At 58.0% G+C, this 27,715-nt stretch overlaps 1 long non-coding RNA gene and 1 other non-coding gene across 2 annotated transcripts; one reads left to right on the forward strand and one right to left on the reverse strand.

Annotated features, from left to right (window-relative positions):
- Window positions 1-1,838: 1,838 nt before the first annotated feature.
- Window positions 1,839-24,237, reverse strand: LOC116666069. Its single transcript, XR_004322944.1, has 3 exons — window positions 24,091-24,237; window positions 23,831-23,880; window positions 1,839-2,029 (listed from the first exon to the last, which is right to left on the reverse strand). It is a non-coding gene; the product is annotated as an uncharacterized LOC116666069 (long non-coding RNA).
- Window positions 17,094-17,165, forward strand: TRNAS-AGA. The gene has a single exon. It is a non-coding gene; the product is annotated as a tRNA-Ser (tRNA).
- Window positions 24,238-27,715: the final 3,478 nt, after the last annotated feature.

The following is a 27,715-nucleotide window of genomic DNA, read 5'->3' on the forward strand; positions in this document are numbered from 1 at the left end:
AAGAAGAAGGCCAGTTGCTCTGGGGTCCTCCCACTTCTGGTTCAGCCCAGGGGCTTTCTGGAGGTGGGTACCAGCAGGCTCTAGCCTGGATGGCAGCACTGAGCACAGTAACAGCCCAGTTTGGAAGACACTCCTCCCCACCCCCAGTAGAGGCCTCTGAGTCAGCTTCCACTCTGGCAAGATCCACGGCGGTGAGAGGGTCCCTGTTTCTCACTCCCACTTCCAGGGCAGACCCCACTGAGGGGGATGACAGGGTGCAGGGTCCTTCCCACATCATTGCTGGCTGGACCTCCGTTCTGCTAGGTGCCACTCGACATCTTGCTTCCCCCCTTGACTCCTGCTCCGAGCCAGGGTCTGTTTCCCAACCTGGAGCGGGGCGGGAGTTCACAGTTGCCCAGTGGAGGAGTCTTGCCCTCCGCTTACTCCAGGGATTTCAGGGGACAGAGTTGGGCCTGGCCAGTGTGGCTTTGCGGCCAGGGTGAGGGTTCTGCCTGGGGCCAGGACACGTGTCCTGGCTCTGTAGCTCCCCGCGGTCCAGCCCGCTGGCCAGCCTCCCGGGGGAGGAGCAGGGGCTGTAGAGGCTGGGGGAGGAGGCGAGGCTAGTGGCCCCCTCGGGTGCTGGCAGTTCCAGGACAAAGGGCAAGATGTTCTGGCCAGAGCAAGGAAGCAGGGCAGGGAGCAGCAAGAAGATGAGAGTGGGGCGGAGTGACTGAGGGGCCTGAGCCCCAGCTCTCGGCTCGGCCCCTCCCCTGGGTACCCTCTCTGGGAGACAGAAATGAGAGCAGTAGAGAGAAGAGGGAGCCGAAGATGGGGAAGGGGCCAAAACAGGGCAAGGCCAAAGCAGATAAAGGAAGAGGAACGGAGCGAGACAGCATCAGAGGAGCAGATTGGGGAGCACCCCAACCCAGCAGGTCCCAGCTATTCTTAAAGAGGCTTTGCCCCTGCCAGAGCCCAGGAGTCCGGCAGGAGCCTTGGAGGTGGGGTTCCCTCTCTGTTCCCTGCCCACACAGAGGCCCCCCCACCTTCCCCACCCCAGGGCTCATGCTGTATGGCCCTCTGTGAGTGTGTCATCTGTGTGCTGTTCCTATCGTGTGTGTTTGTGTGGGTCTGTGTGCGTGTATGGTGTGTGCCATGTGTCTGAAGTCCTCTGCGTCTAGGACCCTCAACTGCCCAGAGTCGTGGAACCCCATGAGGCAGCCTCCTCCAGGGACCCAGAAGTCCCTCCCGCCCTACGGGGGAGCAGAAGAGGCAGCTCCTTCTCCTTGGATCGCCCCCACTCAAGTAGTCGTTGGGCTCCCAGGAACCACCCAGTTCTGGGTGGAGGGGACCTGACTGACCAGAGGCCTCTGACCCACTCATGTGCAGGGTCAGCTCCAGGCCTCTGCAGGGAACAGGGACTCAAAGGCTCCCAGAGAGGGCCACAGAATGTTGCATACAAAGTTCAGTGCATGTGTGTGCACGCACGCACGTACCTGCATGTACAAGCATTCACATTTGTTCCCTGGTTGGTGAGCTCTAGCCTGTCAGCCTCACCTACCTGCCCATTATCCCCTCACCCAGAACCTCCAATGACTCCCAGGAGACCTGGGTACCAAGCTCTCTGCCTGTCACCACCTGGCCCGGCCTAGCCCTTCCTTGTTCTCACTAATTCCTCCTTTAATTCCTCGCTGCCGCCAGGCCGGCTTCCTCACTGGCCCCCTTCTTCATTCACATTTTCTCTGCAGAAGTTTAGCAGCTTTGTGTACGTGCAGCTACTGTGCGTTTGTGGCATCTTCTCTACATGGTCTGAATCGGGTGTGAGAATGTGCAGATTGGGAAAGAAACGCAATTTGCACTGGTTTGAGCAGAGGAGACATTTATCAGCTCTTGTGATGGAAGAGTCCAGGACGGTACCAACTTCAGGCACAGCTGGATCTCAGCTGTGCTAATCCGTGTCCCTCTCCCAGCTCTGCTTCCCTTTGTGCTCATCCACCTTCCGGCAGGCTCCCAGCAGGACGTCCTCTAGGCTTACATTCCCCTGCTTTGCCACCTAGGGAAAAGAAAATGATTTTCTCCAGTATTTCCAGGAGAAGCCTCAGGGCTGACGCCCATTGGTCAGGCCCAGGGCACGTGATCCACTTCCGGAGGCCCAGGCTGGGGCAGCTCTGCCTGAACCACATGGTCTGAGAGAGAGAGGAGGCTGGTTCCCCAAAGAAGCACCAGGGCTGCCCTAGAGGAAGGAGGTAGACAGACGCTGGGCAGCCCGGAACACAGGGCCCCAGATGGCTCTGTCCGCGAGTGGGTATCTGAGGCAGGGTGGGACACGCAGTGTTCCTGTCCTAAGTCTCACGTCAAGCCAGAACGGGATCTAGAATCCTGCAGCTGGCAGGCCTGGGATTTCTGTGCCGTTTCTTACCATACACATGGGGTAGCTGAGGCCTGGAGAGTCACGGGACTGGCCCAGGGTCACACACGTCAGGGCAGAGCTGGAGTTAGAACACGAGACTTTTGACAGCTGATCCTGACTTGTCTACATAGGGGTGTTCATGCAACTTAAGCCGCATGTTGCCTGCCTGCAAGAGTCTGACTTATTGGCCTGGGGTACCCAACCCAGGCCGACCGGTCAGTCTTGGGAGGCAGGTCCCACACATCAGTGTCCACAAGAATCGTATCGAGCCCTTGCTCCAGCCACAGAAGTTCAGTGCTGACGGACTCACAGCTGGGCTGGAGGCTCCCAGCTTAGCAAGCCCCAGCGGTGCTAACGCAGGGACTGAGGAGGGAGGCCGAGACACTTCATCGGCAGATCGTAGTCCAAGAAGGGGCACCCACCTCAAAGGCCGGAGGCATCGGGAGAAGGGTGCAGAGAGAATAGTTGTTGGGGCTGGAATAGGGAGTAGGCCGACCCCCGGTGGGGGTCAGAGGGGCCCAAACATCCAGACCACTGACTGCTGCGCCAGCTCGGCAGAGAGGAGGGGGAGGGAGACCTGGACCACGAGGCCAAAAGAGGTCAAGGGGCGGAGAGGCCATGAGGGGCCCAGCAGGCTGAGGACGCTTGGCCAGAAAGGCCTGTTTACTCAGAGGCCCACGAGGTCAAGGCCCAGGCCCTGGGTTAATTATTAACGGCCACCTGGCTCGTACGGCCCGGTGTGGTGTAGGCCGGAGACTGGAGCCCAGGCACCACCCCCTGCTGCCACTCTGCCCTGGGGTGCTCCCTTCCCCTCGGCTTCAGAAGACATGGCCTCTACAGCCCCCAGTGACTCTGACACCCTCCTCCCCGACTCCTGCCAGGGTGAAGCCTGTTTCTCTGGCCAGGGACAGATTTGGTGGCAGTATCTGTGGGGGACAGGCACCCTGGGCCTGAGCTCACCCGAGGACTGGAGTTTCTCTGAGGACCCCTCATCAAAGGGACTGTTGCTTGTGTTGACCCTGCATAGGCTCAGCTGAGTTCCCGGGCATCGGCTGAGTCCCCACCGTCCCAAAGGAGCCAAGACAGGTGGCTCCCTGTGCCCTGGGGAGAGCATCTTCCCTCTCCAGGGAGCAGGCGCTGACAGAAGGGCTGTAACCGAATTAGCAGCCTTTGGGCCGCAAATCCCCGCTTTGTCCTACAGATTAGGCCCTGACACTGTGGTTGGAGAAGGGAGAATCCACCTCTCCGGATTCAGCCAGGCCTCCCAGGGCCCCGCCCCCTCAGCCTCCTGGCCCAGAGCCGCCTAGCCCCCATCCTGACCCCAGACGCAGGTCTCACCAGGGGGACTTGGGTGACGGGGAAGGAGGCTCGACCCACCCCGTGCCTCTCTTGGAAGGTGACAGCAGCACCTGGAGGGGACCTTGCTGAAGCCCAGGGACTGACTCAGCAGGTCCGCACATCCCAGGACTCTGCATTTCTCAGGAGCCCTCAGTGGGGCCAAAGCTCCTGAGAGAGGCAACGCTTCAGGCGGGTCCCCCACGGTGGAGCTGTCCTGGGGCTTCTCACTCACTCTTAGACTGACACCATCAGCCTCAAAGATTTTTGTTTTTATGTTGAGGCTTTGGTGGATGGGGCTCGTGGAGGGATAAAGTGGGCAGCGGAACCAGATGTCCTGACCCAGCCCAGTGAGGGACCTGGGACAGCCAGTGCCTGGGGGTCCTGGAGGGTCCCCTTCACTCGCACTGTGCCATCCTCCCCTTCAGGCTATCGAGGGGGCATCTAGGCCCAGAGCCCCCCACCTGTGTGGCCCCCATGCACAGAGAACTGGGAAGGGTTCTAGGGCACATCCTCCACACCCACTCAGGGGCAAAGTCTTTCCTGCCTCTGGAAACCCAGCCCAGGCAGGCGCGCAGCCTTGGGCCCCATGGAGCTCTGCACAGCCCAGACCCTTCAGCGGCCACTTCAGGGTACAATTGTTCCCTTTTCAAGACACCACTTTCCCAACCAGGAAATCCTGAACGAAGGCTGCCCGTCCCTCCCTGAGTCAACACTTGCCGAGAAGGAGGGCGGGGGAAAAGGAAAACAGGCCACGGGACACGGCCTGAGCCACACCAGCCCCGGGAGCGCAGACCACACACACACACACACACACACACACACACACACACACACACACATTCACATTCACAGACACAGATCTGCACACAGGTGCACACAGACCCACATCACATGCTCACAGTCACACGTGCACTTGAAGACACCCTACTTCCAGTCTCACACACACCCACACTCAGACACGGATACACACACACATGCACACAGATACAGAAGCCCCCATGCGTCATCACAGTTCACATGTGCGCATGCACAAGCACTTGGTCACAATTACACATGGACACACTGCACACACCCCAGGCTCCCACACATACACACAGACGCAGACACACCCACACACTCTGCTCTCTTACCCGTGGCCTTCCCATTGTTTGGTGCCCTCCCTTTAAGACACCAGCCTCAGGGCACCCAGGAGACCAGTCCCGGCACCCCAGGAAGTTTGAGACCAGGACTGAGTACTCGAACTTCACACAGTGTTCTGTCTTTGGGGCCAGATACTGCCCAGAATGTACTGGCACCACTGGGGAAATGGGGACTGGCACCCCTCAGCCAGGATTGGGCTGGAGCTAGAGGTGCCCACTGCCCACCTGTGGGAGGGGACCTCCATCAGATGCAAATGACGCACCCATCAGACCAGAAGCAGATACCCATTTCCTGCAGGTCTGCCTGGCTACACAGACCCTGGGACAGAGCTGTGTCCGGCCCACAGTGGGCACTCAATGCGGAGGGGCTGGACGGCCAACAACAGCCTGGTGAGGGTGGAGGAGCTCTCTGTCCTCTGGGCTGGCTTCCAGGGAGGCCCCTGCCACCCTGCAACCTGCCTCACTCCACAGTGCTGAGATCCAGGCTCAGGCGAGCCAGCCTGCCTAAGGCTCCTGTCTCCGGGGCGGCGGGCGGGCAGCCCTGGGACGTGCCCACACACAGCTCCCCCGCGGCCGCACGCCAAGCCAACGCCAGAGCCAGGCCAAGAGCAGGAGTCTCGGGGCCTGCCCACCGCCCACAGTCCCGCCCAGCCTTCTGCGCCTGCTCCAGCAGGAGACCCAGCCCTTGAATCCCCAGCAGGACTCAAACTCCTATCCACACACCAGCCTCCTAGGACACCTGAGGACAGGCGTCTTGCCCGCCGGTTCCCATTCTCAGCAGCACCCGGGGATCTTTGCAAATGTCAATCTGATCACATTCCCGGCCTGGCCTCCCAAAGATTCTCCACTCCCTTGTATCTGCTGCCCTCCCCACAGAGCCCTGTAAGGTCCCATGTGGCCTGGCCACCGCCCTGCCCCCGTGCTCCTCATCGGCCCCTCTCTTGGGGCTGTCCCTCAAGCTTGCTCCTGCCCCAGGACTTTGCACTGTGGTTCCCTCTAGGTCTGTGCTTGACTGGCCCTTTCCCTTGTTCAGGTTTGCATTCTGCTGCCCCCATCCCAAGGAGGCCCTCCTGAAGCAGCCCCCAGTCACTGCCCAGTTACATCACCCTGCTATGCGGTACTCCCAGTCCTCGTGCTCTTAAAAATGGCCCTGTTCTTGGCCTCACTTACTTGTCCATCATCTGTCTTCCCTGCTGGATGGGTGCCAGTTCCAAGAAGCCAGGACCATGTCTGTATTATTTGAAACCTGAAGGGGACCTGTCAGGCAGGTAGTTGGTGGGAGGTACACCGATGTTTGTTGAATGAATGAATGATCGAGGCAGGACAATGCTGAACCCAAATGCATGAGCCTGAAATAGGAGGGGCCATGAGTCAGGTGTAGGGGCAGGCCTATGACGGGCATCAGGTCCTCCTGGGGGCCTCTTGGTTCACTCACACCACACAGGCAGGCCTAGCAGAATGGGTCAAGGCTAGGACCAAGATTAGGACCCACACCCTTGCTCCTGATGGGATTAGACTCTATCCTGGCTGCTCCCAGCCCAGTACAGAGAGGAACCCCTTATATCCACTCCCCTGGGTTTACTGTGGCCATGCACTCTGACAGCTCCTGCTCCCAGAACCTTTATCTAGAACACCCTGCTGCCTGAAATTTGTCGTCTGCCTGCCTGGACAACCCTGCTCCACCAGCAAGGTACCGCCAGAACCCCACTCTCAGCTCTGAAGACCTCTCCCCAACACACACAGTCACCCTGCCCTCCTCTGCCAGGTGGCACTTTTAGCCTGGGAGAGATGAGTGCCTGTTAAAACTTTCTAGGCACTTCCAGTCTTCTCTTCACCATTTCGGGCAGCTCGAGGGTTGATGAGAGGCCTGGGCAGATTTCAGAAAGATGGGGGTTGGGCAAGAGGTCAACAGGAATAGGTCAGCGGACAAAGGATCAATCAGGTCTAGAAAGCCCAGCAATGGGAAGGGGTCACTCTGAACCCAGGAGATCAGGACTGAGTTAACTGGTTAGCTGGTTGGTTAGCTCCCTTGTTTGTTTGCTTTCTCCATTTATGGTGCACACACCATGTTTGAGTGGGAGGGTCCCCAGGGGGTGCCTGACCAGGCTGGTCTCAGAGCGGGGAGAGCCTGGTTCTCACCCTGGACCAGGGATCGGCCAACCCCAGGCCGCAGCCTGAGTCAGGCTTGCTGCTGGTTTTTGTACAGCCTATGAGCAAATGATGTTTTACACTTTTTTAATGGTTAGGAAAAAAAAAAAAAGAATCGTATTTCGTGACACATGAAAATGATATGAAATCTATAAATAAAGTTTTATTGAAACACAGATATGCCCCTTCATTTATGCCCTGTCTGTGGCTGCTCTCGCCCTGCAGTCACAGCAGAGTGATTGTTGCCGCCACCAAATGGCCCACGAAGTCTAAAAAATGTACCACCTCGGCCCTTTAAAGAAAAGGTTTGCTGCTCGCCTCCCTGGACTCTCCACCCACTGTCTGACTGGCTGTGGGCAAATCTTCTCTGCCCCCAGCTCTGTCCTCCTCTCTGTAAAGTGACATGAACAGTGCTTCTCTCAGAGAAGAGCGGTGATGAGGACCCCAGGGTTTACACTCTGTCACCGGGTGACATGGCTGCCCCTACTCACTCTTCCTTTAGTTTTTTTGTATCTAAAGAATTGAGTGCTTACAAATTCTGTGCCAGGCACAGGGCTGGCTTGACACCCAGACCTCCTTCACAGGACACACACCCAGGATGCATGGAGACCATTTAGCTGAGGGAATACAGATGAGGGTCCAGGAACCCGGCCTGGAGTGCAGAGAAGGCTCCAGCAGGGAGTGATCCCCAGGCAAAGTCTTAAAATATAAGTAAAAATTTGCTGGGGAATAAGGAGCAGGGAAAAGCATTGTGGGTGGAAGGAATAGCTTTAGTGAAGGTGCAGAGGTTGAGACAGGGGCTGGCCTAGAACTGGCAGATGTGGCATGGAGTTAGCTAATGAAGGGCTTTGGGCAATCAGAGGTCACCTCTCAATGCCAGCCGCACGTCACCCCCACCTGGGTTTGGCTTCAGGCTGGCTACAGAGCCCACCGAAGGTGGATGTCAGGATTTGGCAGGGTGAAGTGGGGCATGGAGGGTGGGGGAGGGGGCATCCTTTGGACCCCACTCCTGGGGTCCTGCCCACAGCCAGCAGAGGAGGAGGAGCCAGCTAGTGGGCAAGGCCTGGGGGCTCAGCCCAGCAGGATGGGGGCTGCAAGGGCTGGGGCCGCCCGGTCCTGCCCCTGGCCTGGGGCAGCCGCTGGAGTCCAGGGACCAGGCAGGCTGCCACAGGAGGGGAGCTGGCAACAAAGGCCTATTCTTTCAGGGCTTGAAAAAGTCTTAAAACCCATCCAACTTTCCTTCATTAGATGCTCCAGGATGTTTCCTCTTCAGAGGCTCCTCAAGATACCCGGCAGATAAACGCCTGATTCTTGCAGTCTTCTTAATTATGGCCCTGAGACCTCGGTGTAAACAATCAGTTGAGTGTTTGTTTTACTGCCTCCCTTCCGTACTAATGGGAGCACAAGCCAGGTGCCGAGGAGTGGAACCTGGTGACCCAGGGCTCTTGAGTTCCCTACTTCTGTCTCCCTATGGGGCCATCCCCAGGGAGGGAGGTGGCCAGGTCCATCGTGCAGTGTGGCCACCGTCTTTGGGTCCTGGAGCCACAGCCTCCTGACCACGTGGCGTCAGCCTGCTCACCTGTACATGACAATCACGGTCATGGACAGTGAAGGAGATGCCTGGTGTGCATGTGCTCAGGAAATGTTGCACAGAAGCTTTGGGGGCGTGGCACTGTCCTGAACTTGACCCCTGCCCAGCCCCTGGGAGGACAGCATCAGAATCCTCAGCGCCATCCCAGGTCAGCACTGGGTGAGCAAGGAAGTGGTTGCAAATTCAGCCTCTCAGCAGCTCTGCCCAGCATTCACCCCCCCGCCCCACCCAGGCCCGGGGTACTCTTGAGATGCCCATGACCTCACGTCCCCAGTGGATCAAGGTGGTCACAGGTGGCAACTTGAGGACTGCCCTGCGTACCCTTCCTGGCAGCCCTGTCACACACGCCTTGAGCCTTCGGCATGACCATCCCCCACATTCACGTGAGGCACCCCTCAAAGGGTCCCTCACCCTGGGCCCCTGAGGGTGAACTCAGAGACTCCACTGGACACAATCCAGCTTCATTTGCAGGAAGAGGCTCTGCTCATCATGCAGGATGCTGTTGGGCGGAGGTGATGTGCCCCAAACACGCTCACCCAGAGAGACCCGCACACACCCCCCCTCACCAAGGGATGCTCACACAGGGCCATTCCCCACACCAGGCCAGGCTCCCTGCTACCTCAGCCTCCAGGAGGCTGCAGCTCTGCCCCTGGTGGGGCCACATGTGTGCATGCGTGCACGTGTGTGTGCGTGTGCCTGGGTGTGAGTGCATGTGTGGGTGCACCGTGGGCCGATGTGGTGCTGCCCATGAGTGCCTGTGTCTATTGTGAGTGTGCCTGGGAGGAAGCAGGAAGAAGGGGAGGGCAAGAAACCCTCTGGGTCCCCTGTCTGCGGCAGGAAGGGGAGACAGTGACTGCGCAAGGTCGCTCCAGCAGGGTCCAGCCAACTTGGCCTCTAGCCACGCTCACACCAGAAGCCCCAAGGAGCTGGGGAAGCCTCTAGCTGGAGTGCTGCAGGAAGGACCACAGTTCACACATCAGTGGGCTCGCCATCCCCCCAGAGGCGCAGAGGCCCCCTCTCCCTCTTCTTGTGGATGTCCCTTGGTCTGGGGCAACCCACCTCCCACTGGGCCTCCAGCTGAGACCAGCAAGCCATTTTGAGCCCTGATGAGAAGAGGAAGTTTCTGTGGCCCCAAAACAGAAACAGGAAGCTAGGAGGGGGTATATGGATAGGGAACGGGAAGGGGGACACAGGCACCCGGCAGACGCACCCAGAGCGCCCCAGCCTTCTTGGGCTGGGCCCGGCAGCCATGTCCGGGTATCTCTGCCTGACCCCGAAGCCACTGGGCCCATCCGCCGAGCTACACACACCCAAAGGGCAGGCTCTCTCAGGGTTTCTCAGATGCTGGCTAATTGCCCACCTAGGTGTGTTCAATTGTCCAAGCATATCTGGTTCTGACTGAGAGGACTCTGTGGGTCTGCTCGAATCTTCCCATCCACCCAAGCACCTGTGTCCGGCCATACCACTTCTCCCCGACCCCTGCATGTGGCCATGTGGGACTCTCCACGGGGTTGGCCTGAGTCTCTCCAACCCGCCGTGTCTGTGTGACCACCTGACCACTCCCCTGACCTAGCTCGCGGACGAGCCAGCTGTCTCCCTGGCCGTGAATCTGGTGACTCCCAGCCCCAGCTCTGTTTTCCCAGCTGCCCTGCAGGACATGGCAAGTCCCCAGCCCCACCTTCACTTGGTAACTAGACACAGGACTGTCCTGGCCCCCTCAGAAGAGGCAGGAAGTCAGGGCTCTGTCCTACACACACCACTGCCTCATACCATGTCCTGATGCCTTAGCCTGCCCTCTGCTATGTGGGTGGGAGATGTTATGTCTGAGGACACTGTGCCCTGATCAGAGGGACGACAGCGTGCAGAATCATGTGCCATCCTCCAGGACTGGGGAGCGTCTGGCTCACACAGGGCTCAGGCTGGGGTGGGGAGTGTGGAAGATGGGAGGGTGGCAGTCACTTGAAGAACGTGGCCTGCTGTTCCAACCAGGGTTTGGAAGCTCCTGCAGAAAGACTCTGGGGTGAGTGGGTGGAGGCTGGAGCCAAGGGGCCAGAAAGGCAGATGTCACCAATTTCAGTTCTGCCCCAGCTGGCCTGAGGCAGCTTGGGACTTCCCAGAGTGGAAGGACAGGCTGGGGTGCCAGGCCACTTGGAAGCAGAGGACCCCTTCCCCACCCCAGCTGGGTGCTGTCTGCTGGGGAGGCAGCAGAAGTTCTGGGGAGCCGAGGTGGGCTGGGTGTGCCTCCCTGGGGTCCCCACTCTCTCCCTGAACAACCAGAGCAGGTCCCTCCAGTACCTCGTGCTAGTGAGCCCCAGCCCAAGATCATGGCAACAAAAGAAATTCTTGGCCGTCTGATCCCCACAAATAAAAGCTTTAAGGGCATAGCTGCCCCAGAGGCATCTGAGAAAGATTTCCAAGATGGGAGTGAGGGATGCCAAGTGGATATCGCTCCCCATGCCGAAGAACGAGGCAGAAACCACAAGAACCCCCCAACAAACGGCTCCATCTTCTTAGCTCCTTGTGCTCATCCCTCAAAGAGGGAAAGCGGGGAGCAGGTGGGGCAAGCGGGTGGGTGCAGCCCCCTTCCTCGGCCTCGGCCCTCCCCTCGCGACCCGGCCGGGCGGGCGGTCAGCACCGGAGCCAGCAGGGAAATGGGCCCCCGGGCGGGGAGCACATCTGACTGGACCATGTTCTTGGGAGATCAGTTGTGAAACTTGCTTCAAACCCCCAAACCACAAAAACGGCCAATTTTCCCAGCCCTGTTCTCACGTTTCTCAGATCAGCCGAGGAGGAGTCGTCAGTATTTCCATCCGAGAGATGCTAGGCCAGCTAGCAGTCCCCCCTGGGGGACGAGGAAACGGTGCACAAGAGACTTGGGTGCTGTGGACCCCCCTCCCGCCTTCCCCAAAGCGAGGCATTTCCGCCAACGCGGCTGGGGACGTGGGGTCCGGGGAAGGGCGAGGACTGGGCCTGACGAAGGAAACTGGAAATTCGGATAGAAGGACCCAGAAGCTGCAGGCTGCCCTGGAAGGAGAATTCAAGAGCTCCCTTCTTGGGCAGGGGAAGGGGTGTTTGGCTGGCGGAGGATCAGATGGTGGGTAACTAGGGAGATGCCCTTTGATTTGAAAGCAGGTCGCAGCGGCGTCCCCTGGTGTCGTCCCTGCATGACAGGGGTGCAGCACACATGGTTCTAGTTCTCTCTTGTGCAAGGCTAGTGACAGCAAAGAAGCAAGCTCTCACCAGACAAGGACTGATACGGGGAGCCTCAGAGGTGAGCAGAACCCTGAGGAGGGCTCGCTGCCTTTCTGAGCAGGGTCGCTGTAGTGGGGAAGTCACCTTGGAGAGAAAGAAGCTGTCTGTAGGTGCTTTGGATGACAAGCTGCCTTGAAGCCTCAAGGCCCCATCCTCTGCACCCCACTTCTGGCTTCCACCCCTGCCCCTGGATGAAGTCAGGTGAGGCCGCCCCGAGCTTCTGGGCTCTGCCTGCTGCCCTCCTGCCATCTGCCCTCACCAAACTCGCCCTCTCCATGACCTGCCGCCCCTCACCCCTGATCTGCCACCATGGCTGCCTGTTTCCAGCTGGAACCTCCTTGAGCCTGGGACAGAAACTCTAACCGGATTAACTTCAGCAGTGATTCCAAGAGCAAAATGCTGCTGAGAAAAATACCAAGCTTTAGCTTCGTGTGTGCTGATCCAGCCCTTTTCCCGAAATGTAACTTTTCTTTAAAATGCCATGTAAGAGGTTAACCAGTGCTCTGCCCTGGTGTTAACCTCCGTGTGAGTTCATACTGGCCGTGGTGCTACGCGTTGGGCCTGAAAGCTACCTGTTGTAAGAACTAATACTTTGAGACCCGCTATCAGGGCCCAGAGAACCCAGCCTGGGGAGCCTGTGACCTGGGTTCCCTGAAGCCAAGGCCAGGGCAACAGAATCCAGGAGGCCCCCACAAACAGGGGATCCCACTTGAGGGGCAGAACTGAGGGCACCCATGAACCAGGTCACTGGGGTGCCCACCAACTGATGAGAAGCAATAAGCCTATAGGGGACAGTGGGGACATGTGTGTGTCTCGGTCTCTCTGGGTCTCTGTGTACTTAGGTTTGCAGGCCCATGTCTGTGAGTCTGAGTGTCTCTCTGTGCAGGAGTTCCAGTGCATTGCTGTGGGTGTGGCTGCGTTTCCGTGTGTGTACCTGGGAGTGTCCGTGTCTCTGGGTGTGTTTATACATCTGTTCACTTTGTCTAGCGTGCCGGGTCCCGGGCCAGCTACTGGTTGGGTGGGGAGGGCGTGATCCCTGCCTCACCATACCCACTGTGAGGAGGGGTGGGCAGTACACACTGCGTAGCCCAGTGGCCTGAAAAAGCGTAGCCTGGTGGTAACAGGGAAACCCATGCCGTGAAGGCAGAGCACAGGGGGCCAGAGCCCCTGAGACAGGGCACTGATGGGGACCCTTGATGCTCTGAGGATGGGACATGAAAGCTGAGTGAGCTGGGACTGTGGGAGTCAGCCAGGTGGGTGAGAGAGGAAAGTTCTCCAGGCACAGGGAACAGCATGTGCAAAAGCTGGGGCATGGAGGAGGGGTAAGGAGGCCAGGGTGGCAGAAGCAAAGAAAGCTGAGTGGCGGTGGGAGGTGAGGGCAGGGAGCAGGACAGCAGCTGGACATAAAAACCTGAGGGCCACATTGCAATGGTGGGCTGGTCCTCAGCACGCGGGAGGCCTTGGTTAGGAGAGGGGCCACCCCACTTGCTAAGAGGAGAATGGGCTGAGACATGGCCTGAGGTGCCGTCCAGAGAGGAGGGTGGAGGGATGAGGTAAAAAGCTTGGCGATAGGAGAGGTGTGCAAGGGTCCAGGAGGCTCCAAGTGTATGTGTGTGTGTGCACGTATGCATGTGTGCACATGCCCTCCAGGGGCTGGGGCCTGGCCCTTGGTCCTCTCCCTCTCCCCCTCCAACCTTGTGCCCACATCCCCCACCGCCTCACCGCGGACATGACAGTGACGGTAAGAAGGGGGTCGGTGTTGCAATTGCATTTCCTCTCGAACCCAGGGCCACCAGAGATTAGCTGAGAGCCCCGTGTGCGCCAGGCGATAATACCCCCACTCCCCCGTTTCCTAATCTCTGATTCATTTCCAACTGATAACAGGACGAGGGCCCGTGGGCGACTAGGAAAGGCCCCAGCAGGTCCTGCCAAGGCTTCGGCCAGCCGAGCTGCCTGCAGGGGTTCTGGACAGCAGAGCCTCAGGAAGATCAGGGGGGAGGGTGAGCTGGGAGGGAAAGGGAGAGGGCCGGGGAGGAGAGGGAGAGGCAGAGAGAAGCAGGCAGACAGAGAGATAGAGACACAGGCAGACGTGGAGGAGCCAGGTCAGGTAGGGTGATGGGACAGAGAGATAAGGGGAGAGAAACACAGAGGGCAAGAGAGACAGGCTGACAGATGAATAAATATAGAAAGAGAGGGGCTGGGAGTCCTCGGGGGTGGAAGGACTTACGAAACAGAGAGAAAAATAGAAGAGACAGAGAGAGACAGAGAGAGACAGAGAAGAGGTGACCTCAGGTCAGGAGGGACGGGGAGAGTGAAAAAGGAGGGCACAGGGAGAGGCCAAGAGTGTGGGGGGTGGGCTGACCTGGCCGTCCCCGGGCACTGCCCACAGTGGCCCACACACCCTGGGTCAGAGCCGGGACTGGTCTTGCGGACCCAACCCCTGCCGGGCACAGGCCCCAACTGGGAGCAGGGAGTCGGGAGCCACAGCTCCAGACCCCCCCGCCACCGCACACCCACCCCTGCTGGCCTCAGGGCCTCTGGAGGGGCACCGGGCTGAGGGCTGCATCACTGTGGGGCTGATGGAGCCATGCTCTCCCCACCACGGGGCCCAACAGAATGGGGCCTCAGCCAGGGCAAAAAGGACAGAATAGTGCCCCAGCAGCGTGCTTTTCCTGCCTCCTGCTAGACCAGCACAGGTGCCTTGCAGAGGTCCCTGTAATTTCATTTTTAGAGCACTAGTGTGATTTGTTATGACCGTCTAATTCTTTATCCCATCACTAGACCTCAGGCTCTAAAAGGGGTACCAAGTCTGTTTGGTTCACTATTCTATCTTTAGTTTATTTGTATCCTGCTGAGATCTGGGGGGGTTGGAGTGAAGCTGGACAGTCAGGTGGGATGGGAGGGACTCAACTTAGAAGGAGGTCGGCAGGGACCCAGGGGAGCAGTAGGCCAGCAGCCCTTTGTGCTGGGGCTGGAGTGAGGGGCTGGTCTCCTCTCTGCTCCCAGGCCCAGCTCTCCTCTGGGATCAGAGGCTGGGCTCATGCTTTGTCATGCTTCGAGGAGGGAAGGTGGGTTCCAGGAGCCGTGGAGGCCGGGTCCCCTCCCTCCACCCTGGCCCCGACTCCAGGCTCCTCCCTAATAAGAGACACAAGGGCACAGACAGCCACCCACTTCAGCGGCACCAGGAGCTGGGCCAGCTCGCACAGGCTGCTGGGCTCAGGTCTTTGGGGAGGAAGGGGGTTCCACAGAGCAGCCCAGCCATGGGCTGAGGGCTCCCCAGAGGGGACGGGGAAGCAGGCCTCTGGGGAGGCCCTTCCTCGGTGCCTGGGAACTGCGTGAGCAGGTGCTGGATGGGCAGCGTCTGGAGATCATGAGAGGTGAGGAGCAAGTCTCCATGCCCTGGTGACCTCATTCTGAGGGCAGAGCCGAGCACTGGGAGACCCCCAGTCAGGGGCCCCTGGCCCTGTGGGCACTTCAGTAAGTCCCTGCATCCCAGGGCCCCCAGCCCTGGCCCATGGAAGACAGCAGCAGGCTGCCTAGCCGTGGTCCCCGGCCCAGACCCGCTCAGGAAGGCTCACTCGCCCCCTTCCTGGGGCAGGGCAGCCGCCCCTCTGATTTGCCATGCCCGCCCCGATGCCCTGACACGGCGACCACAGGAAGCGCTGCCCCAGCTCAGCACTTCCCTTTTCTGAAATCTGCCCCCAGCAGCCCGGTGGCCAGGGAAGGCAGACTTCCCGCTGCCCCCACCCGGAGCTCGTCCCACCGGTCACAAGTGGTTTGCTCCTGAGCTTCCCTGGGCAGAGGTGACCTTCTTGCCTCAACCACAGATCAGTTATTTATCAGAACAGGAAAGATGGCACCAGAGATATGTCCTCACCCCCGCCTCCCAGTAGGGCCTGGCCTGCTCCAACGACGCACGCCTGCTCCCCACATCACACAGGCGCGTGTGGCTGGCGCGTGCAGGCGGCACTCGGGAGGGAGCCGAGTAGAAGGCCTTGTGGCAGTCAGGGCAGACGGTGAGGCATCGTGGCTCACAGGCCCAGGTGAGGCTTGGTGTGCGAGCTGGGAGCACTCGGAGCATCTGGGGTCCCTTCGGTCTGATGAGACGCACTCTTCCTCCAGATACACTCTCAGCCTAGGGCAGGACTCCTCGGACCCCCTGCCTGGGAATAGCCTGGGTCAGGGTCTCAGGCTGCTCCTCTGTCCCTCCCTCCCATCACAAACACAGGGCTCAGCCCCTGGGATTCAGGACCCAGTCCTGATAGAGGAAAGAAGCGGCTATCGCGATTCCTCAAGAGTGGCGCTGTTATGGGAGGGAGTCTAGCTCAAGTGGTAGAGTGTGTGCTTAGCAGGCATGAGGTCCTGGGTTCAATCCCCAGTACCCTCATTTAAAAAATAATAAAATACTTAAATCTAGTTACCGCCCTCAACCCCACCCCTAAAAAAAGACGAAAAAAAAAAAAAAACCCACAACAGTGGCACTGTTGACATTTTGGGCTGGAGAGTCGATTCTGTGTTGTTGGGGGCTGTTCTGTGCATGGTGGAATATTTAGCACCGTCCCTGGCCTCTATCCACAAAACGCCAGTAACATCCCTCCACCCTCACTCCCTGGCCCACCACTAGTCACAACAATCAAAAATGTCTCCAGACATTGCCAAGTATCCCCTGGGAGGACTAAATTGTCCCAGGTTGAGAACCAGTGATCTAGGTACATCAGAAGACCCTGGCTTCCATGGCTTGAAAGTCCCAGGTCTCCACTGGCCTGTTTTGCAGTTTTGTGCTAGAAGGTCATGGACGAAAGAGACCATAACTGGTCAGAGTTCCTGGGAGTTAAAGGATGTGCCTGCCCTCTGGGGTTGTGGGCATCACTGTGTCACAGAACCTGGAGCCAGAAAGGGAAGCCCTGGGACGGGAAAAAGGATGTTGAAGCTGGAAAGTTTCATTCAGGGGAAGGTCAAGGAGGTGTGCTTGTCAGGTATGAATCGAGTCACCTGGAGGCACTCAGGGTCATAAACCGGAAAGACTGGGAAGAACTACAGAATCAGGCAGGACACAGGGACAGGATATGTGTCTTGGACTCTGAGATGGTGAGCTGACATCCTCATGTAAAGCCCAGGGCTGAAAGGGCTTCCCAATACAAAGGCTTGGAAAGCTGAGCCAAGAAATAAAGCTTTCTATCCTCCTGGGACAATGGGTGAGAAAAAGAAGTCACCTTTAAGAAGCCAAAACTCTAGTGGGGTGGGTATAGCTCAGTGGTAGAGCGTGTGCTTAGAATGCACAAGGTCCTGGGTTCAATCCCCAGTCCCTCCATTAAACAAACAAACAAACACCTAACTATCTCCCCACCCCACCCAAAAAAGAAGCCAAAACTCTAGCCAGAGCCAAAAATGGAACAGGATTCACATTTATGCAATCCAGGGATTCTAGAGCTCTAAATCTAGAAATTAATGTAAAAATGATAAAGGACCATGAGAGAAACTTACTTCTATTCACTTTGTATGGACATTTCTACCCAGGATGATTACCACAGAGGAAAAAAAAAATCCCTGGTGAAGATGAGCTCACGATAAAAAGAAATTATAAATGACCCCAAAAAGCAAACCACTGCATCAGCAGGAGATCTTAGATGCAGGGTTACTAGAACAATTTGATAAAGACTACATAGTAAATATATTTAAAGGTATTAAGGAGATAAAAGAGAGTGTGGAAGACATGATAATATGACAAAAATATTACCTAAAAATAAAGAACAGATAGACTTCAAAGGAAATCAAATAGTCATCACAGTATAAAATAAAAGCTCAGTGGATGGATCATACAGCAAATGAGTTATGGTGGGAAACTGGAAGACATATCTGAAGAAATATCTTAAAACTTAGCACAGAGACATAAAAACAAGGAAAAATAAAAAGGCTAAGACTCTTGGAGGATAAAATGAGATGGTCCAAGAAGGTCCAACATGCATATAACAGGAATTCCAGAAGGTGAAAACAGGAAGAATTCAAGAGCTAATGGTTGAGAAATTTCCAGAATTAAGGAATGAGTCCTATTGAAGATGCACACCGTGTCCTAAGGAGGATAAATAAGAACCAAGTCACATCATAGTTAAACTACAGAACATTAAGCACAAAAAGACAATCTTAAACGTCCCAGGAAGAAACAAGGAATTACCACAAAGGAATGAAAATGAGACTGACAACAGACATCTCATTGGTAGCAGTGGACACCAGAAGACTGGAGAATCGTATATTCCAGGTGCCCAGGGAAATAATTCTCCACCAAGAATCCCATACTCCACTACACTAGAGTGAAATAAGCATTCAGGGTGCAAAAAGTGGGCTTGAGGCAGCATCTGTGGTAAGAAGACAGCGTTTGTTAGATCAAGAATAGGACTGAGGGTCTTCAAAGCAAGTCATGACTGGTGGGGCAGAGTGGGGCAGTGGGCCAATCTTGCCTTCTGGAGAACGGCTTCACTTTGAATTGACACTTTGGACGGAAAAGTGGTAAAAGCCAAGGTCAGAAATTGAAATTTTTCTTTGCACTCACTCTTCCCACTGGTACACCCTTTCCCCTTATAGTCATTGCGTTGGCTCCTTCTTGTCATTCAAGTCTTGGCTTAAATATCATCTCGCAGAGAGACCACCTCTGACTCCCTTGATTAAACCCCCACAGCCACTCCCATCTCCCTCGTCACTCTGATTCATGTCCTGCATGGCCTTTCTCAAAAGCTGAAATTACTTCATTTCTTTCTTTGTTTATAGTTGATGGTTCTCTCTTCACAGAATGACAGCTCCCCAGAGGCAGGGTTGAGCCTGTCTTGCTCACCACTGTGTTCCCAGGGCTTGGCACAACACACAGCGCACAGTAGGTCCTCAAGGGATGCTTGGGTGGTGGGAAGTGACCTTCAAAACCCAGAAGGCTCTGGGGGTGGACAACACCAGCCCCTGACTCCAGCCTCAGGCTGCCCCGATGACTTCCTACCCCACAGGGCTCACTCGGCCTCACACTCCCAGCTGCTCCCTGGCCCAGGCCTTGGAGGCTGGACCTCACTCACCTCACAATTGGACCCTGGGCCCAAATCACCCCAAGTTCAAGTCCTGGCATTGCCAGTTATTAGCTGTTGGGACCCTGAATAGACCTCTGGGTCTTGGCTTCCTCATCTGTTAACAGGGTCTGCTTGGCAGGGGTCCTGGGAAGATTCATAGAAATAACAAGCAGATGGCTTCAGCATGGTTTGGTTCCTGATGGGCACCCCGGGAAGTGTAGGCCTTTGAGTCAGCCTCAAGGGGTCCAGCTGGAAGGCCAGCCGGCAGCGTTTCCCAGAGGCTGGGCGCAGGGTTCCCGGTAGCCGTTGGTGGGTGACTAAGGCCCTTCCTGCCCGGGAGGATCCACCCCCACACCAGGGAAGAATGGCCGGCGGGCACCCGCGTGGCACTGGAGACCACTTCCTATTTTTATCCTACCCTGGCTGTGAACATGACTCCTGCCCGAACAGGCCCCTCTGCATCCTCCACCAGGGCCTGAGCCTGGGGCTGGGAGACGGTGGCCCGCTGCTGACCAGGATGAGAGCTGGAGTCCAACCAGACCCAGGCCAGGGATGTGGGCTTCCTGAGAGAAGGCACCCCTCACCCTCAGCACCCCTGAGGACTGTACCCTACCCCAGGCTCTCTAGTGGGCTGCTGGCAGTGAAGGCTTGTGGGCACTGACTGGGGCAGACAGTGGTAACCCTCGGGGGACAGTGATGTCAGGGGGCAGTGACTGCCCAGGAGGGCTGAGGCTGCCCCAGGGAACACTGCAGGAGCCGGAGCCCAGTGCTGGCTCCTTTTGCAACCCTGTCGCCGCCATTCTGGGCCCCGGCCAGGGAAGGGTGGCAGCCTTGACACTTGTGGTGAATCCCACTGCCCACCAAGCCTGAATTCTGGGAGGAGCCCCACCAGGACTGGCAAAAACCCACTCCTCCCAGGAGCCCCCCTCACACGGGCCCCACTCACCCTCAGCACCCCACCCCCTCCACTCCACAAACGGCCCAGGAGCGCCTTGGGCACTTTACGGCAGAAGAATCCTGCTCCAGTGGTGGAATGTCAGGCCGACGCAGTGGGTCAGAGGTGTCTGAGGCCCTGCCTGCTCCTCACGATGGGACCTCTGCTCTGACCAGTTCAGGGTCACGGAACCGAGGCTGGCCTGGCCCCGGGATCTGGGGAAGGAAGGCCTTGTGCCCTGTAGTGGATGGTGGGTCTTGGCCCAGGCCATGAGTGACCCCTGTGGGCCAAGCCCCTTGTTCTGGGCGCAAGATGTAGGGACGCCTCCATCAGAACACCTGTGTTCCAAGCCAGGAGGGCAGCAGGATGGGGGCCCAGCAGGCCAGGCTGGCTCAGCTCTGAAGTGGTGGGTGGAGAATCAAAGACCAGGGCTTCTTGCGCCCACACATACCCCAGGAGGGTGGAAGGAGGCATTTGGTCTGGAAGCGGTCCCAAGGAGGTGACAGATCCCACCCTGAGGATGCAGGGCGTGCAGGGACACCCCTCCCACCTCAGGCCTCAGCATCCAACCCCTCCACCCTAGAGCGCACCCAAAGCCCCTCACAAGTCCCTGCCCCGCAGGATGTGCCCCTGGAAGCCCTGGCTTCCCCTCTGAATTTCTCCCATCAGGCATTCGGCCGAGGACACCCAGCTCTCCCCTGAGCTCTGGCTTCTGCCAAGTGGAGGCTGAGGAACCTCTGGGGTGGGGGAAGGGCTGTGTGGCCCCAGGGCTCCTGCAGGGTGACTTGTCTGGCCCTGTGAGTCTGTGCGCGTGGTGGGGCTGGACGTGTGGCAAGCGGGGGCAGGGTCGAAGCATGGTCTGCGTGTGTCTATGGGCTGTGTCGCTGTGTGGGGTGTGGTGTCCGGGCTGTATCAGGTATGAGAGGGCCTGTGTGTGGTGTGTGGGGGCCTGTGTGTGGTGTGTGGGAGGTCCATGTGTGTGTTGTGGGGGTATGGGTGTGTTGTGGGGGTCTGTGTGTTTTATGTGGGGGTCTGTGTGTATTGTAGGGGTCTGGGTGTGTTGTGGGGGTCTATGTGTTTTGTGTTGGGGTCTGTGTGTAGGGGGCTGTGTGTGTGTAGTGGGGAGTCTGTGTGTGGTGTGTGCATGTGTCAGAGTGAGGCTGACCAGTTGGGTGTAGACACTCCACAGAGTGCAGGAGGAGCCCCAGGAGTGATGGCTAGAATTAGGAAGAACCTGGGTTCTCTGGTGAGGCCACCTCCTGGGGGTGCAGCACAGGATGGGCACGCCTCAGGGACCAGGGTTCTGGCACTCTCTGAACCCACATGTCTCCCTCCCTCCAGATGTTGCCCAAAGCCCCAGGGGCCTCGCAAGCCTGGGGGAGTTTCCCCTCTCTGGCCCAGACCCACACAGCCCACGTGCCAACCAGAGACTGGTGGGGTTTTGTCTGCTCCCACAGCAGGACTTCCTACTTGTGGCCTGCGATTCCCAGCCTGGGGTTCAAGTCCAGCTCCATCCCCTGGGTTGGGTAACCAGATGCCAGGCTTAGCCCAAGGCTGGCAGAGACAGGTCACCCAGCACATGTCACTAGTGCCTCTGATCCCCCCGCTACCTCCTCCAGTCCAGGACCCCATGGCTGGGTTGAGGCAGGCACTTCCCACCTGACTGGTCCAGGCCCCCAGCCGAGAGGAAACTGGGGGGCAGAGTGGCCAATGCACGTGTGGGAACTGGACCTCAGATGCTATAGTGGGGCCTCCTGGACACCCCATCCCGGCCCTGCCTGCTGACCTCAGGGCTTGCTGCCCACACACCTGCCCAGCCTGGGCCTGCACACCCCGTCTTCAGCCCCAGGCCTGGCCTGGCCCGGCCTTCCTGGCACCTGAGAATGCCCCAGGGAGGCAACCCTGGAGCCAGACCCACCTGAGCCCACTTCCTGGCTGCTCCTCCTACCTGCCTCTCTGAGCCTGTTTCCTGGTCCCTGCCCACCTTAAACAGCCCTCAGCTGCATCTCCCATCTTCGGGGGCAGCCCCTAGTCATCCTCTGTTCCTCTCCCCACTTTCTTTCCTCCTCACTCTCCCCTTCTCTCCTTCTTCTCCTGGGGGCAGTCTCATTGCTAGACTTTCTGAGCCATTGCCCCTCCCACTATAGCAGACCCAGACAGACCCAGGTCAGAGGGCTGCTGGGCCCCGTGGCCCTCAGGACACACATATGGGGGAGGGGTTTACCTCTTAGAATCAGGAGCCAGTGTGGAGGCACTCCAGGTGCAAAGAAAGGTAAGGAGGTAAGGGTCAAATGGTGAGTGACTGGCAGGTTCCGTGGTCCCAGCCAGACCCTCTGGGGGCAGTCTTGGGATAGTGGTGTCCACCTGGGAGCCCAGGACTCCCCAAATTGCATTCCAGGGTGGCTCAGAGGATAGGACTCCCAGGGTCCAGAGGAGATTTTGCTGGGACAATGGGGCAAATAGCCCCCAGGCTGGAGCAGGCCAAGCGGGTAGGACAGGGTGGCCAGAGTTGTGACTCTTGAGCCAAAGGGGACAGGACCCAGGTAGCACGACAGGGGCCTCTGACAGCCTCTTCCTCGATCTCAGCTCTGGGCTGGGGGGACAGCTGCAGGGAGGTGACCTGCTGGGTGGAGAAGTCAGGTCCCTCCATCCCCTGGAGGTCTGCAAGCAGTGCCCTGGCCATGGGGCCAACGTGGGCTGCAAGCCATCCCTGGCTGCACCCCTCCTGTCCCGGGGCCCTTCTCAGCCAGGACCGTGCTGAAGGGAGGGGTTCTGAGCCCTGGCTGCAGGGCCTGGTGCATGCAGTTTGCAGGGGGCAGGGAGGCGGGCGTCTTAGAAGGCCTCAGACAGGAGATCGGAAGCCCAGGGCCCTTCCCTGATGGCTGGACCTCTAAGGTCCCTTAGCCCCAAAAGAGCCACAGATCCGTCATTCACAGCCCGCGGCTGGTCGGCGGCGTATGCAGCTCCAGGGCCCAGCCCCTTGCCCTGCCCGGCAGGGCCCCCTCACAGAGCCAGCCCCGCCCTGCCCCAGGCCCGCAGCTGACTGCAACCCTGAGTGTGGACTGAAGGGAAGAGGCTGGGCCATGGAGACTGATGGCCTCACACTCCCTCCCCTCACAGCCTGGGCTGGAGCCAGGGGTCACCCCTCATCCACCCCAGAGACCAGGGCAAGGATTGGTGGAAAGGCCGAGAGGTTCAGGGGTCACAGTGCATGGCTGGGTCAGAGGTCAAAGATTTGCTGACAGCAGCCTTGGAGGTATTGATCGGGTGGGGGAGGTGACAGAACCCTGTCCCCTGCCAAGGGCTGTGGGCATGGATGGGTTGGTCAGCAAACTGGACTCAGCAGAGCAGACTCTTTGGGATGAGGGGCCGGGGGCTACAGAGCCCCCATCATGGCACCAGGTCCCTCGACAGGCAGGGGACCAATTGTCATACCACAAGTGACTTCAGTTATCGTCCTTGGGCTGATGGTCCAGCATGCCTGGGCCTGTGTGGCCAGGGGACAACAGGGACCTAGTGGCGGCGAGCTCCAGCCCCCGAAGCCCTCACAGGTCTGAGATGACAGGCTTGGCAGGGCTCAGAACTGAGGAGTCAATAAAGCCAACGTCCTCTCCTAGAGAATGGCAGGCTGAGGGCCGCTGGCTTCCTGGCGGAGGGGGCACAGCTTCAATGAACCTCAAAGGCCTCCCCCAGGCTCACCTGCTCACCCCAGAGTCAGGCAGCCCCCCTAGGTCCTAGCCCCAGCTGGCTTCTACAGGACGCAGGCACAGTTCCAGCTCCCTCCCACCCCAGGAAGATGTAGCGCGTCCACCCCACTCGCATCCCCAGCCTCTGCCCAGAGCCCTTCCAGAGGCGGCCAGACACTCCAGCTGCCCATAAATCCTCCCGCACATACACATACACCCACCAGTCCAGGCTGGGATGAGGCTGGCCTGGAGGGAGGAGCCGCCATGACCGAGAGGATGGAGAAGGGACACCTTCCCCAATCGAACTCACCCCAAACAGGTTGGACCCAAACATATTTCTCCATCCATCCTTGAGGCTGCCTGGGGAGGGAGAGGAAAGAGTGTGTGTGCCTGTGTATTCATATGTGTGTACATCCATGTGCTTGTTGGTATGTGTGTGCATGTTATTTGTGTGTTTATGTGTGCTGGGCACATGTGTGAACATGTGATTGTGGGCACGTGTGAACTGTGTGATTATGCGCACATGTGGGAGCTCTGTGTGCGTGCGTGTGCCCGTGTGCGTGTACTCACATGTGTTTGGCTCAGGCTCGAGGCTGGGCTGGCCCCTTTCCAGGCGCTGACTGCAGAGACACTCCAGCTGTCCCTTGGAATGGCTTGATCCGGGCTTAGCCAGAAACCTTTACCGGTCCCTATGGCCCTGGCCCTGGCCCTGGCCCTGGCAGCTGTCCTGGAGCTGAGGGCTTCTGATCAGCCCCCGCCAAACTGGCAGCATGGCCAGAGGGCAGCTCTGTCCACTGGGAAGGCATGTGGTGGCCCCTGGATCAAAGCATACCTAGGTTCGAGGTCACTGGCACTGAGGCAGAGGCACGTGGCCCACTGGTGTCTGGAGCACTCCTCAATGCCACCAGGGCCTGGTGGGGTGTGTGGCATGGGGTGGGTGGGGAAGTGTCTCCTCAAAAGCAGTGACCCCTGCTGGGAACATCAGGTACTGCAGACTGGCTCTACAAGCCATTGTCAGGGAAAGGGGTCCCCTTCACTGCCATGGGATTGCTCCCTGAAATGAGCAGTGGGTTGAGATGTATGGTTTTCACACTCTGCTCCAAAGAACCCTGGGGTTCCTTCAGGTCTCTCCAAGGGCTCCCCAAAGTTGATGTTCCCAGCTCCCCCACCTTCTTCCTCAAAAGAGCATTGCTTTTAAGTATTGGGCTTTTGAAGACATTTCTCCAAAAATATTTTACATCTCCAGGCTAGTTTTGACCTTTCAGCTCAAGGAGTCTATTTCTGAGTGTGTCTCAGTCAGATCTGCTTTTAGGACACTTCATTGGGCTTTAACCCCATCATCTCCTGCCAGGAGAACAATATTACTTTAGGTTGGGTTCTGATATAAATACCTCTTGGAAATCAGAAGAGGCAATGAGGAGAGAGAGGGTCCAGTTCAGAGCTAGGCAGCCTTAGGGGACCCCTGGGGCCCGGGCTTCTGGTGAAGGCTGACCTCACGCCCTCCAGTAAAAGGGCATATATGTAGGGGGCCCCCAGGGGAGGTGCTGCCTCACCACTCCTGCCTGGACACAAGGAAACCCTGGTAACAGGGCGTCTCCACCTAACAGCCCACCGGCTCCTCCCCCGGGGGGGTTGGGGGCAGAACCGTCACAGCTGGTCTCTCCCTGACGTGTGGCTTCCTGCGTCCTCCTGCACGACCTCGGTGCCTGCACATAACACACGGGCACACCGTGACGCCCGCATCCCACACCTTGCTGTGTTTGCCTGAAGCCATAAAATGTGATTTGCTGGATGTAAAACACAGTTCACTAGGGCATAAGATGGGCCAGCAGGGCCATGGGTGGTGACTCTGCCACCCTGGCCCCAGCCTGGCCCACCACTTCCAGCATAGATAGGCCCTAGGAAGTTCCCTGGAGGGGGCCATCTCCAGGGGATGTGGCAGGATCCACAACAGGCCAAGCAGAGCACAACAAAGTCTGGGAACCTCTGGGACAGGCACACCTTGTTTAGTCCTGTGGTTCTGCTCCAGAGGGATGGAGGCTAAAGCCCAAGGATGGTCCTGTGGTGGCCAGATGAGGTCAAGAGGGATGGGGACAGCCTTTGCCCACTCATTCCCATTCATTCATTCATTCATTCGACAAGTGTTCATTGCTATATGCTGGCACTGGGTGAGGTGGGGTGAGTGCTTCAGTAAACAAAACAGACCATTCAACTCTGGTCTAGTATGGGCAGTAGGGGAGACAGCAATAAAACTAAATAAGTAAAATATACAGAATTTTAGAAGGTGGTCAAGGAGAAAAGCAGCACAAAGTAGAGAGAAAGTATGGAGGTAGGAGGCGTGATTTGCAATGGAATAGTCAGAGACTGGCTTCCTGAGAAGGTGACATTTGAGCAGCCCTGAGGGAGGTAAGGAAAGGGGCTCTGAGGATGTCTGGGAAGAGCAATCCAGGCAGAGGGAACAACAATTCCAGAGGCCCCAAGGCAGAAGTGTGCCGCTTAAGGAGCAGTGTGGCTGGAGCCAAGAGGGTGACAAGGAGAACCATGGATGAGGGGAGCACAGGGGATGCATAGAAGGTCATTGCCATCCGCAGGTCTCTGGGTTTACTCTGAAGGGTGCAGAGGCACTAGAGGGTGCTGAGCGGTGGAGAGACTCCAGACAGGAACTCTGTTGCCGTCCCCTCTGCCCTGTCCACTCTGACTTTGCTCCCAGCCAAGAAGACCCTGTCCAGGAGCCTATCCAGGTGCTGAGACAGGCCAGCCCTGCCCTGCCATGGGGAGACCTCGACCAGCTGGGAAGGGCCCTCTGGGGTTCTATCTGCTTCTCAGCCCACAAAGATATGAGACCTGGGTCCTGCTGGATGCACCACAAGCTGTGACATCCATTCCTCATCAGCCACTGCCCGCCCCAGATGGGACCAGCCCTTCAGCCACATCCCAGCAGGAAGTCTCCACTGCTCTACAGAGGAGATGGCCCTTAGGACCTCTCCACATCGAGTGTCTTTGGGGAGAAGAGGGCAACATGGCCAAAGGCCCTTTGTAGTCTCTTTTTTCTCCCACCCTCCAACCTCCATCACTGAACCCCATCCACACAGGCCTCCGTGTTTCACTAATAACAGTTTCAAGCTTGTTCCGGCCTCAGGGCCTTTGCACATACTGTTCCAGCTGCCCTGAATGTTCTGCCCTCCGGTGTTCACATGACTGATTCTCCTGATTACCAACTCACAAAAGCCCTCCCTGGGGACCTTCCAAAGCAGCCATCCCCATGGCCCTGCCAGTGCCTCCATGATTGATTTCCTGTGTGAGAGTGTCCCCATCACAAACTCTCTGGTTCATTCACTGGCAACTTTAGCATTCCACAGCAGGAAATTTCTCTGGGGTGGAGTCCAGTTGTCTTGTTTGTGGCTGGATCCCCATTGCCTAGCACACAGTAGGTCCTTGCTGAGCATTGCACAAGTGAGTTCATGGCAAGAAAGGGGGGACTGGGCCTAAGGGGGCAGGGGAAAGGCTGAAGAAGGCCCAAAGGGGCCAGAGCGGGGCTGTGGGAATCTAACTGCCGAGCTGGACCTGCATGGGGACGTGGTGGTAAGGATGGGTGACAGGTATAAGTGGGACTCTGCCCTTCTCCGTCACCTGGCAGGCAGGCGGACGCATAAAGTGCTCGCCTGGAGGTGCCAGCAGGAAGGGCTCCCAGCCTCCAACCCCCGCAGCAAGGCATCTGGGCCAGGGAGGAGCCAGGTGGCCAGGAGCTGGTGCTGCTTCCCCACCATTCACAAGCTCTCTCCTCAGCCTTGGATCTGTGTGGGCAGGAGGTGGGGACAGGGTAGCCTCCATTGAGAATATCTCCTGGATAGGGCAATGACACCCCACAGGCCAGACATGGCTAGTGGATGGTCAGATGCCAGGGAGCTCCTCCTGCCCGTGGGAGGGAGCAAACCTGGGGAGACGAAAGGCTCTGGTCCCTCACCTGGGGCCCTTCTTCTGTCCTGTGGGCTCCTGGTGACACCTAGTGGCCAGCATTCCTGTTGCACTGTTCCCCCTATTCCCTGAACTCTGCTGGGGGATGTCCCAGTTAGCAAGGGCACCCCTGTCCTCCATCTCACCCACTCACATTCTCATGCTTCCCATCTCCCACACTAGCTCTCAGGGCCACACCCACACACTCACTCTCACACCCGCTCTCAAAGCTCAGCCCTCC

The sequence above is a fragment of the Camelus ferus genome, chromosome 9 (genome assembly GCF_009834535.1).
Source record: "Camelus ferus isolate YT-003-E chromosome 9, BCGSAC_Cfer_1.0, whole genome shotgun sequence".
Classification (NCBI taxonomy): Eukaryota; Metazoa; Chordata; class Mammalia; order Artiodactyla; family Camelidae; genus Camelus; species Camelus ferus.